Raw genomic sequence first — 12,785 nt, forward strand, 5'->3', positions numbered from 1 at the left:
TATAAATGTCAAACAGACATTGTTTCTGTGCTCTGTCCCTTGGGCTAAGTCAAGTCTAGCTTATGATGCCATGCTGCCAGTGCATCTAAATATTACATAACAGTGTTTGAGTGAGAGACTTGCTTTCAGTTTTTTTGGGGGGAAAAAAAAGTACTGAAATCTTTCACATCTCCCAAGTTGAGTCTTTGAAGTTTTTGTTTCTCACAGTCCAGGTAATAGCAAACACATTCAGCGATGCGATTCTCTGTGGCAAACAAGACTAAACCAAATCATAATGCCACACTGCCAGTGCCTCTGAACGTTACATAACAGTACGGATGAAAGTCTAGTTCCCCAACCCCAAACATTCTGACAGCCACTGCCGGACCCCTGTGGTTCCCCCTACTGTTCATCATCACTCAGAGGGGAAGTTCAGAGTTGACAGAGCAATTGGGGGCTGATATCAAGCCATGACTGTGGAGGTAGGGGTCCGCTATCTCAACAAAGGCTAAAATGTCAGAGGATAAACAGTGGGGAGGGTATGATATCTGTTTAATGTGTGAGTTCATTGCACATTCCAGGAATCAACAAGCAGAAGATTAAAACCATGAAGTACATTACATCTTTGAAGAATTGAGTTCAGTTCTTTTTGTTTGTTTATTTGTTACATGTGAGTCTTCTACAGCTGATATATTTGAGCAATAATATCAAACAATTTGTAATTAAATTTAAGTGAACAATCCATATATTGTTAACAGAAAAGATTTTTTTGTTTGTTTGTTTGTATTTTTTCTTAAAGAATTGTGTTTAATTAATTAATTGTGTTTTAATAAATAAATAAATATAATAATTCTCTAAAAAGAGCCAATCATTGAAACTATCGTGGCAAAACCAAACATTGCACAGATGCATTACCTGGCTGCAGTGACATCTTATATTTTCTAGCGCTATGTGACTATGTCAAATCTGATCATATGCGGTCTTAGATCAGATACATATCTGATTTGTGGACATCTTTGTGCCTGTGTAGATGTGCTGAGTTTAGTCTTCATCAGCCAGGACTGACAGTGCAGCAAAACAATAATGAAGGAGAGGGAGGTGCATTACCAGTGTACACATGCATGCCATTATGGGGACAGATTCATTCACATTACAGACAGATACTGGTCACTTATATTTATGAATGTTAATTGTCAGGATAGCCACATCCGATCTGAGTAACATTCGGAACTGATTAATGAGGCTTGTAATGTAAACATAGCCAAATAATTATTTGTAGCACCTCAATTTTCAAGAATGAATTGTGGGTAAATTTAGTTATAGTAACAAAATAAATAAATACATTTGCACTAAGGCCCCCTCCAGGGTGTATTCCTGCCTTGCGCAAAATGATTCCGGGTAGGCTCCGGACCCACCGCGACCCTGAACTGGATAAGCAGTTACAGATAATGAATGAATGAATGAATGAATGAATGGATTCCCTAATATCTATCTATCATCCTCTGGCTAAAATGCAGTAATGCATTTAGATGCCCCTTCTAACTGGTGAATCCCGCTACTTTAAAGTGAGCTCATTGCTAACAGAGGTGCTCTGGAACAGCTGGAATAATGGAGTACCATTCAATAACTCTGGGATGACATGGTATTGTGTTCCAGGGCTGGTCATCCATAAACAGTACATGACCCTGCTAATGCTCTCAAGGATTAATGCGATCACACACACACACACAGAGCAGCCACCATGCATTCATTATTTGGGTGCTGGATCATTACTGCACTGATTCTGACTTGATGGAGGTGTGTACGTTTATAATGTGTATCAAATAGAACGGACACATCAGTGCTCAGTGTGGACTGAGGATAGTCCACAACCAAAAATAGCCAGACATCCGTGTCACATGGACAGTGTCCTTTGACCACTGGTGAAGGACTAGAGGATGACAAGGCTGTGTAGCCAGAGATGAACTACTGTCTCTGACATTACCTTTTAAAAGGTAGACCAACAAGGTGTGTGGACACGGAATGGGCAGATTTTTAAAAAAAACTCCAGCAGCGTTGTTGTATCTGATCCACTCACAAAAGCTCAATACATACCTGCACACCACCTCCACTGCAGTGCTGAGAATCATTCACCCTCCACATTATACCTGCGCTGTGAAGTTATTTTGGAGGTCCTGATCATCGAAGAACAGAGGAAAATGTGGCCAAACTATGTATGTAGAATAACAGATGGACTTCACTCTGAACAGGAAATTGCAAACATACGCTTAGTGGGTCTGATAAAAAGAACAAAGTCTGAAACAATGTAGTTGTTTTAATGTTATGGCTGACTGGTGAATGTAGGGCTACTATAAAGTGATGCGCTGTGTAAATGAACGGCAGAGAGCACCATTGGACAGAGCAGAGTTTAGCTCCGCCCCTTTCTCTCTGCTCCCCTATCACAGGTTACTACACTCCACTCTCCACAGCCCCTTCTCTACACGGCACCGCGGTGCTGACAGCGCACGCAGACGGAGAACAAGGTGAAACCGGGCAGCAAAAACAGGCTAATTTTGCACTAAACGCGAGGAAGCTTACGCATGAAATCCGTCTGCCAACAGAAAATTTGATCTAGCCCTGCTTTTCATACCCTGGGTGAAGCGCTTCGGCACATTTTCTTTTCTTTTGATGCAGAATAGCAGAGTCTAGGCGTGAGGAGTTCATTGAGGAAAAGCACACGGTCCACCTGGGAACTGAAGAGCTGAAGAAGACAACCGAGTCAGAAAAGGTAGGGATTTAAATGAAATATACAAAACTTTTTTTTGCACAGAATTTCTCATTTCATGTGTCGGGGAGGTGCCCTGGTTATTTGTGGACATTTTGAGGCGGTTAACTAAAAAAAGCTAAGGATCAACCAAGGCATTGTCTCGGCATGAATCTTAAATATATCGAGGTACTCCTCCCACAACAACTCCAGTGAATAAATGTTTTCCTCTTCATTCATTCATTTGAGTTTGTAAACACTGCCTCCTCTGCTGTACCCCTCCAGGGTCTTTTGATGTGTTCTGGTTTGGTCTGAGTTGGTGCTAGGCGATATTCATAATTTCAGTATCGCGATACTTTTTGAATATATATCGCGGTGGCGTAGCATATTTAAAGGCCCCGTTCATTCAAAATAATTTGTATCATATTTATATGTCCCTGTGGTGCTAGAAGATATATCATGAGCACAACAAACAGTTAACTTCATAGTTTTCAAAATGCAGTGGGTCAAATATGGTCTCAAACGGCCAAGGCATTTTACATCATGAACCTTAGGATTCAGTCCTGTCAACTTGCAGGAAAGGGCTTTTTAAACTGCAGGGCTGTTTCTCAATACGAGTTCGTGTGTGTACTTCAGTTCTTGTGTTCTTGCTTGACGTCATGTTCCACTGCTGGAGTTACGTTCCGACACTCAAGAACATAAACGCCAATAAAGTTTAAAGTATCCAGATGTTATTCTCGCTCTGCCCAAAATAACGAGTATGTGTATGTTTATGATTTGCCAAGGAGAACCCCATCATTCACTGTGTTGTTCATGAGAACGTTCTTCCTAAGTCCATTCGTTGTGTTCTAGGTATTGAGAAACAGCCCCATTGAGCAGTGGAGGGGTAAGTGGAGATACATACAGGGACTAATGGCTTATTAATAAATCCCTGTGTACAGGATCAGAGATTTTTAGTCATTACAGTTATCAGGTCCTGAATATAGCTGAACAATTCATTGTTTTAAGTTGACATTACAGTTCTCTCCAAAGTCTGGATGTGTGTAATTTTTACTCATATCTTTAAACATTCAACAATACCTTTACATTGTAACCAGGGAGATTTGAATTAATGATGTAGAACTTATCAGTTGGTTTCTTGTGCACAGGGTTCTTTGTTCAAGTTGAAAAATATTAATGTGTTGTCTTATTGGTAACAAAGAATGCATAGAAAATAATCACATTTTTATCACAGTTTCAACGTTGATTAGAAAAATAGTTTTCCTCAAAAGGTCCAGCTTAGTCCTGCTCACCATGAGTGAAGTTCACAAAATAAAAACTGAAAACAGAGACACCTCTGTTGTAAAATAGCACTACGACTGGAAAGCTTTGTCACTGTTGGTCACAATAAGGATGTACCATTAGACAATATATCAGTCAACACAAGCTGACACTGACATTTCTTTCTGCTTATTCTGTGATATACTGGATAAGGACATAGTCTACTAAATGTTACAGTGAGACACCATTGTTCCAGTCTGCTGAAAGACCTCTTCAATCATGTAGTTTCTGAGCTCCACAGTCAGCACAATATAATACACAATGGCACAACGTCACAAAAACATCACCTTGTCTCAGTGACTCTGGAGTCCAAATGCTCGATTACAGATCACAGATTAAATGGCACAACTTACAGTAGTCACAAACAGGTGATTCTGATTACGTGTCTCAATCAAGGACAGGGTTACGGGAGCATTTCACTGCATTCATTCTCCTTTTACGTAGGTTAATCTGCCTCAGCATGTCTAGTTGTGCATGACTCAGACACACTTTGACCTGATAGATATCCATACGATTACTTTAATGATTGGACTCCTTGCTTATCATTCTCTTTAAATAGCACTGTCATTATTCATTGACGTTTACAGATAAGAAAACATCTAAAAACCAAATTTAGTGTCATGTGTGGATAACAGTGGAAAGCTTTCAGCTGTTAGGACCTAAATCCTACGAATTATTGTCCACTTTATTAGACATTCCTATAGTGTGTGTGTGCGCGTGTGTGTGTGTGTACTCGCTGAGCACTTTTTGAGCTTCCCCGGCCCTGGTGGTTCATGATATAAGTTGACACAGCAATTGAATATGAAATTGCATGGTTGAGAGTGGACCGCCACCCAAATATTTCCAGCAGTTAACAGTTGTGTGGTTGGAAATGGATAAAAATAAAGAGAAAGATAAAAGCCACTGATAAAGAACAAATTGTTCAGGAGGAGACTGGAGTGTGATGAATTCACTGTGATGCTGTGATGTCTCAGTTTGTTATATTTTTAACAGCACAGCATATTTAAAGCAAAGACTACCAGGAAACCTGCCTCACATGAATATATCAGTGTATTGATTTTCAGTTTATTAGAACGTTAATGATAAGCATAAGGTTTGAGTGTAACTCTGTGTGCGATTGAGTGTACAGCATCCCGATCTGATACACTAATCACAAGCTAACCTACTAGTCATGATATAAAAATAGTCTAGAATATGATGCGCTTCAGTATGATATATGTGTGATTGATACCTCTCTAAGAAGTGTACTGTCAGTAATGTAGTGTAGGACATTGTATAACAGTCTATATCTATCATTTTGCCCTTTTGAAATTCAGCACTTGTTTCTGCAGCAACTAAGCTGTTCTTATATATTGTTGGTGTGTCTGTGAGCAAAGCTACACTTTTTGATGATATTTTCCAAGAAAAAATGTATACTCCTGTACCAGGTGCCACTAAGGAAACCTCTGGCACAGACACAGTGTGCAGTATTGTTTGGGAGCATATGTGTGATGGTGATACTGGGAAATTGCCTGCTATTACTGTCAGTCCTAGAGGGAGTGTAGATTTGCTCTGTCTTTGATTAGGCAGCACTTCCATCCCCCCAACCCCCCCACGCATATGTCCAGTAATTATGTGCTTCGCTTTTTAGTCTCAAAGCCCTCCCCCTCACAACCAATGGACCCAAAACTCAACAGGGATCTTTAGCTACGTTCAGTTAAATATTTACATGTGTGTAATGAAACTGGAGAACTTTTCTGCCTGTCATTCTTAGAGGAAATCTATTTTTAGTTTGTGCATAATGTGAAAAAAGTCTCAGATGAAGACATCAGTAAGGATCTTTCTCCATAATTGGTATAAATGAAAGCAATTATGGTCCTCCTCAAGCATTGGAATCTTATCTGTGTTGTTCTGCCTTTGGTGAAAATGAAGAGATCATTTTCATGGAATGGAAGATGCAGGGTTATTTATGTCAGTCTTCACATGTAAATGATCCATGGTTTACCCCTGTTGTGGCCTTTAGGAAGACACAGGAATTTGTTTTTAAATTACGTTTCTGGCTAAAAGCTTTCATAATGGCAGGAACAACTAAAGAGGATTTACATTTTGTACAGTGAAAGTGTTATAAATATATATAGGAGGAGTTAACAGAATGGTTAGTGACTGCAGTTGTAAAATAGAGATGAAGCAGTGGACCTGTCTAAACAAAGGGCAACGTTTTTACAGTTAGTTTCTGTGTTGTCTGTGTAATGTAAAATTTAACTAGCAAAAGACGTCAAAGTGGAAAATGTCTGGTGTAAATATTAAAGAAGCTATCTGAATATTTACATTCTTCCTTGCTTGAATTTTATCTATGAGCATGTTACTGGAGACTTAGGTTAGCCTCAAATAATTTATGTGTTTGCTTCTATAGACAAAATAATATCCACATTGATACACATTCAGGATGGTTATTATGATATTTACAGCATGCTGCATGTTAAAACATGTAGGGGTTGGAAAATTTGAGCTATAAAAAAGTAGGCTTATGTAGGCGTTTTAATATTCGGACAGGTTCTACTAGGGTAAAGCCTTGCATGAAATGTTCAGATTGCGCAAAACTACAAGTTTTTATTATTACTTTTTCACAAAATTGTAGTCATCTCCTTATTCAAAGATAATAACATGTAAAATATCAGTGTTAACCTCCTCCAGCCTTTTGAAAACTCCCTTTGCCACATCTTTGTTCTGTATCCCATGGCAACCATTCTTACATGCAATAAGTATCGAGGCCCAAATGATATTGAATACTTCAATTACAAACATTAGCTATATAGGAACACAATACTGAGGGTGGATTAAAGGCTAAGGTTGAGAAACACTGGCATGTTTGAATGAAAGTATCACATGCAAAAAGAAACACATTTCATAATCAACATTTCCTTGTAACCCAACTAATCAATAGTGAGCTTGTCAAAACGATGTAAGAAATAAGTAAGTTCGCTCATTAGACCACCTTTGCAACCTTGGCCCGAGCTTTATTTGGGGCAGCAGGCTCTGTGGAGCATGTTGGGCAGATCCCTGCTGAGCGGCAGCTAATACAGATGGTTACCTGCTCTCTTGCTCCTTCTAGCAGATGGCACTGATGTGCTGTTTCCTCTGGGATATTCAGAAGAATGTACGTCCTGTATCTTGGATGTGTCTAAAGCCACTGAATACAGAATGGAAGCGTATGTATACAACTCAGTTCATAGATGGGGCCTGCATCCCTGTTGACTAACCTGTTGGGATCGTCCTGATGTGAAAAGCCCTGGTTAAGGACATTTTGGCAGGGGATAAAGAGGGGCCAGAAAGTGTGAGGGCATAGCAATTGGTCTCCTGGGTTCCCAAATGTTTTTTGTTTGAGACTATGTTTGATGTACAGACCAACACCAACATTATACAAAGACTTCAGGGGTTAAGAGTTGAGGTTTTTCACCAGAACACTGTTCCCCTGTGCCTGCATGCCGTACGTGCCTTTGTCAGCTGTAGGCTCTCCAGCCAACCGTATCAGCACCTACTGGATGATTAGGAGCAGAGCCAGAATTACCTTCTCCTCCACAGCCAGCCAGACCCTGGCCATTGTTCTAATGCACTTTCACATCAGGACCCAGACAGGGCACTGAGTTCACTTTGGGTTCAGGTAGTGCACTGGGCGCAGATGTCTGCTCTCTGAGGGAGGAGAGCAGTCCGAATAGATCTGGACATATTTGTTGCATGGGTGATAGTGCAAGGTTTTCATTTGTCTCAGTTAACTTAGAATGAATGGCCTATTTCCAGGGAACACCTGGGTAAAAGTTTGACCTTGTGTGGCCCAGAGGAAGAATATACTCTTGCTATGTTTTATATAATTTAAATAAAACTATGAATTTGGGATGTTTTTGAATAGAAAATTGTCATGGATTCAATCTGATAAGTTAGATGCAATATTGTTAATCATGATGTATTTATTTAGTTGGCACTTTGCAAAAATAATATACTTTTGTTCCACTGCAACTAAAAGCTAAACTACAGCTTTTGCCTGAGAAGTTATATTTGATTAAATGATTAAATAGTTTAGACCAGGCGCGTAGGCAATATAGTCTTTTACACACCACATGACACCACGCACCATGATTTTAATTCCTCTGCGTGGTTTTGTGTGTGGTTTCCTGGTGAATGTTTGTCCTGTGAGTATGCAAAAAATTTTTCTGAGAGCTTTCTTGGGAATTGAAAACTGGCTTATGATCTGATCCCATGAGCCGCAGCAGTAGTTCTGGCTAAGATAAATGTCAGTAGTCCCCAAACATGTTCCACTCAACAGGATTCAGTCTGATCCGGTTTCTGCCACATTCTTCTGAAATTCACTTAAAAGATCAGCCAAATAAAACCTTTTGTCAAGCATCAGTTGAAATGGAAATTTAGTGAAACTAAACTTACACTTTGAAAGAATTGGTTCAGTGACATTAAACTGAATCCTCTGGATCATCCAGAGGTGTGTAAGCTTGGTTCCTGTTGGTTGTGATCCTTGATTCACACAATGCTGACACATTATGCTGACACAGACACTGATGAACTTTTATCCTATAGGGAAAATGTAAAAAAAAAGGACACATTCAAGTACACATACTATGTCTACACTATGGAAACTGGTGTATAGTCTACATTTGGGTCTTTTCTTTTTCACACGAACTATAGATAAATTCTTAACACAGTGTATGTTAAATTTAAAGTTTCTTAAAGGAGATGTTTGTGATTTCAATCCCAAATACTTTTTTTTATAAACTTCAGTGAATGTTTCTTCACCTATCCTAACTATGCTAACTATCCAATCTCTTTATCTGCTGAAACATGTTCTAGTTTATATACTCCAACCTTAGTTAATCGGGAGGCAAAATATTGCTCTATTTATGCTCCACAGGTGGGTGATATTGAGTTATTCGCGTAAGGTGTAACTGAGTCTAAATTCAGGAGACAGCTAAGTGCACGAAAGTAAATACAGACCGAATAGGCTACAAAACTAAACAGTGCAAGTTACAAATGAGTTTCTGTGATCATTCAAACAGTAGAATAAACAAGTGTATAAAAAGACAAGTTAAACATCAGCAACGTACAAGCTACAGTCGGTTTCTTACTCATACTGTTCCACCTTAAAAGATGCAAAGCTTCTGAAAGAACATATCATCACTAATATTCTTGTTGCTGAATGCAATCAAACAATCATCTTGATGATCTAGCATCTGGTGCAAAGCCTTTCCTGGTGAGTAGAAGTTGCTAATACCCTAAATTCAAAAGCAGTTTATTGAGTAAGAGCTTTATATTTAACATATAATATTCATACTCTCAAGTGTCTAAACTGTTCAATAAAGCTACCAGTGCTAAATCCATTTCTGTTGGAACATCTATTTATGTGATACTGGTCTTATCTTCCGTCTGCATTGTGTGGGTGGACCATGGACCATGCGTCGGTCTCTGGAGTTCTTACTGTCTTGCACTTTTTCTTCTGTCACTCCCTGTTGCTTTTAATTAGCACCAAAGAACAGTTAAACTTTCCACCCAGTGCTTGACTGCGTCTCTGTGGCATCTTAAATCACATACCACTGTCAGTGCCCTACAGAAGGAGGAGGTGTTTCTAACAGCACACCAGCCCCTTACAATTAAAATGAGGACTTCTCAGTGCTGTTGCGTGCAATCTCTAGGTAGAGGCCCTGTAAAAGGAGGCAACCTCATGTCACTAGGCTGTAAATTTATAGCCTCTTTTAACTAGAACCAGTTTAGGGTGACGAAGCAGCTTATTTACAGTGAACTGCTTCTGTAAATTCATGCAGTTATTCATACAGTCATACAGTTGGTGAAATAGCAGGGAACAGATGCAGGATGGTGTTGAGATCATCAGTATCAGTGAGAATAATTGCTTAAAATAGTTTCAACGCAGATGTGTAGCAAAATTACAGAAAAGTATCCAACTCCAGCCTGTTTGCTTCACTATTATCCCAGGTGATCAAGATGCAGTCCAAGAGAAATACATGTATCTCATTTATTTTTATTTTTCTGCATCATAGCAGATGTCTTTGGAAATTTGGAAAATTAATTATTCATTCATTCATTGTCTGAAACCGCGTATCCAATTCAGGGTCGTGTTGGGTCCACAACCTGAAGGGTGACACACACTTACACATTCACACCTACGGACACTTTTGAGTCATCAGTCCACTTACCAACGTGTGTTTTTGGATCGTGGGAGGAAACCAGAGCACCCGGAGGAAACCCATGCAGACACAGGGAGAATACACCACACTCCTCACAGACAGTCACCCGCAGGAAACCCAAGCAAACACAGGGAGAACACACCACACTCCTCACAGACAGTCACCCGGAGAAAACCCATAGAGACACAGGGAGAACACACCACACTCCTCACAGACAGTCACCCGGAGCGGGACTCGAACCCACAACCTTCAGATCCCTGGAGCTGTGTGACTGCGACACCTACCTGCTGTGCCACTGTGCTGCCCCCAATTGGAAAATTACAACAGTAAAAACAGTTTTTTACATTAAAACCTACCATTGAGAGTTAAGAAGGTTTTTGCCTTCTCCTGTAAAGTTACTGTCTTGGAGGTATATGTTTTCATTGGATAACAATTTTATATATAGAATATATATGAGATATACCGCCATGTCCGAGTCACTGGAGCACTGGGTTGTCTACCACCCAAAACCGGGGTGAGTCTGGACCAGGATGAAAGTGGCAAACAAGGTGGAGCTGAGACAATAGACAGTGTAGAAGTATGTATCTAACATACGACATGCATTACATATCTCATTCATTTGCCGTGCTAAGCCCCCCCTGCAGCAGTTCCCCACTTTGGGAAGCTCTGCATTAGAACATGGAAACAAAGTGTTATTGATGCAAAGCACCCTGCTATGTAGCAGCTTCTAAATGTGTTTGTGAGAATCATCGCTCCTTGTAGTGCAGTTTCTAACTGTTAGAAAGTGAGGTAGGGAGTGAATAATTGAACAAGCTACAAGGCACTTCCAAGGTGCTTCTCATCTAAAAAAATGAGCCAGAACGCTAGAGAACATGAGATGATGTCAGATGAGGTTTACGTTTATCCAGGAGCAGATGATACCTCTGTATCATCCTGTATATCCAGAGGAAAACAAAAAAGGACTATATATAGCTAAGATCCATTACTCCAGCTGAGATTGATCAATCACGCCGAAGTCTGGCTCCAGATGGTATGGGCTCTGGTGTTTTGCTGATTCTTCCACTTTTTTTCCTTCTCTGTAGCCATGTTCTCCTTGGCCTGTACTTAGCACTGCAGAGAGAACAAGAACTGAGAAAGAACTGATAACCTGACCCAGTTTATCCTCCAACTGGTTCTCCAGTAATTCATCATGATTAGCATGAGCAATGATCTTTTGGTAGTTTGATTTAGGAGTAGCATTATGGTTCAGCTTATTAATTATGATTGAACTGAGGAATGCTGTGATTATTCATTAAGGACAACCTCAAAGAAGTTCCTGTGTAGTGTTCTATTCCTCTAATAATATGATGCCTTAGAAAGTGTGCTGTGATTTCTAGCTGGTAAAAGTAAATTAGAGTACAGACTTACATGGGACATATTTTACCCATTTTCCACTAGTAAATACAGTTCTGTAGGGCCACAATGAAACATCTCTGACATGCTTTGGTTAAAATACAACAAGAAATATATACCACAGCACGGTTCATCCCCTGTCTAAACAGCCCTGTTCAGAACGACCAGTTTCAGTGCCTGTTCTTTTAAATGAGAAAAAACCACAGCCCAGTTCTGCACGAAAACCCAGGAGTGGGAAGTGAGGAGAAGCTCTGGATTTTAGCCATTTTTCACTCAGTTCTCTTTCTTCTTTGTTCTCATTTTCTCCATGTTTATAAAATACTCCTATACCTCAATGCTAGGTTTTCTGCCCAGTTTAACCTCATTGTTGTGCTCTCAAATAAAAGTGGGTACTGTGCTGTGACTGAAGAGTAATGGAGACAGAAAAAGAAATTTTACCTTGAACTGTTAGCAATGCAGTTCTCATTCATACTTCCCCTTCCACTCAGTTTTAATAATAATTACATTATTTTGCCAAAAGTAGTTATACATTTTTGATATGACTACTTATTTCTGTTAAACCTCATTGGCAGTTATTGCTGTGGCACTGGAATAATATTATAAAAGGTTGTTATGTAAAGTTTTTGTAGAGCTCTCTTCAATTGGGAGCCTAACATTTTCTTTGCACTCATTTTTTCACAAGTAGATGTTGAGAAGCCTTATGTAACTAAGAGACAGGCGCAAACACAGCTAGAGTGAGACCATTTATTCACCCCAACCTAAATTGCTCCCTTTTGTTCTGAGGATATTTGTCATCCAGTATAAATCATTAGGTGGGTCTTAAAGCTCATTATTTTGTCTGAAGTCCTGACCTCACTGTCACTGGCTGATTGATTTTGGTTTTGTTAATTGATACACTGTTGTCCTGGGGTACATTCTTTTGTATGTTTTGCTGCAGTAGTTTAAGATTTGCCTTTAAATTGTGTTCCTCTGACGAAACATTAGACTGACATTAAAATGCTCTGACATTCTGACCACTTCTAACCATTTCAAAATGTAGACTCAGGCTTGTGGATTTTATCAGGGAGAGCAATCTATAAATTCTTCACTTGTTCCTCATTAAACATACATAGTATCTGCTTATGAAATGTAAACAGCATTAGATCTGTGAGGAGAAGTCACTTTTT

At 39.6% G+C, this 12,785-nt stretch overlaps 1 protein-coding gene across 5 annotated transcripts in view; it reads left to right on the forward strand.

Annotated features, from left to right (window-relative positions):
• The first annotated feature begins 2,470 nt into the window (after positions 1 to 2,470).
• The window catches only part of gdpd5b (glycerophosphodiester phosphodiesterase domain containing 5b), a 49,841-nt gene continuing 39,526 nt past the window's right edge, over positions 2,471 to 12,785 (forward strand). For all 5 annotated transcript variants that reach the window (XR_010800342.1, XM_066660520.1, XM_066660502.1 and 2 more), the window contains exon 1: positions 2,471 to 2,746. The gene's annotated coding sequence lies outside the window, so the exon portion shown is untranslated. The remainder of the gene's footprint in view (positions 2,747 to 12,785) is intronic.

The sequence above is a fragment of the Hoplias malabaricus genome, chromosome 1, assembly GCF_029633855.1.
Source record: "Hoplias malabaricus isolate fHopMal1 chromosome 1, fHopMal1.hap1, whole genome shotgun sequence".
NCBI classification, from domain to species: domain Eukaryota; kingdom Metazoa; phylum Chordata; class Actinopteri; order Characiformes; family Erythrinidae; genus Hoplias; species Hoplias malabaricus.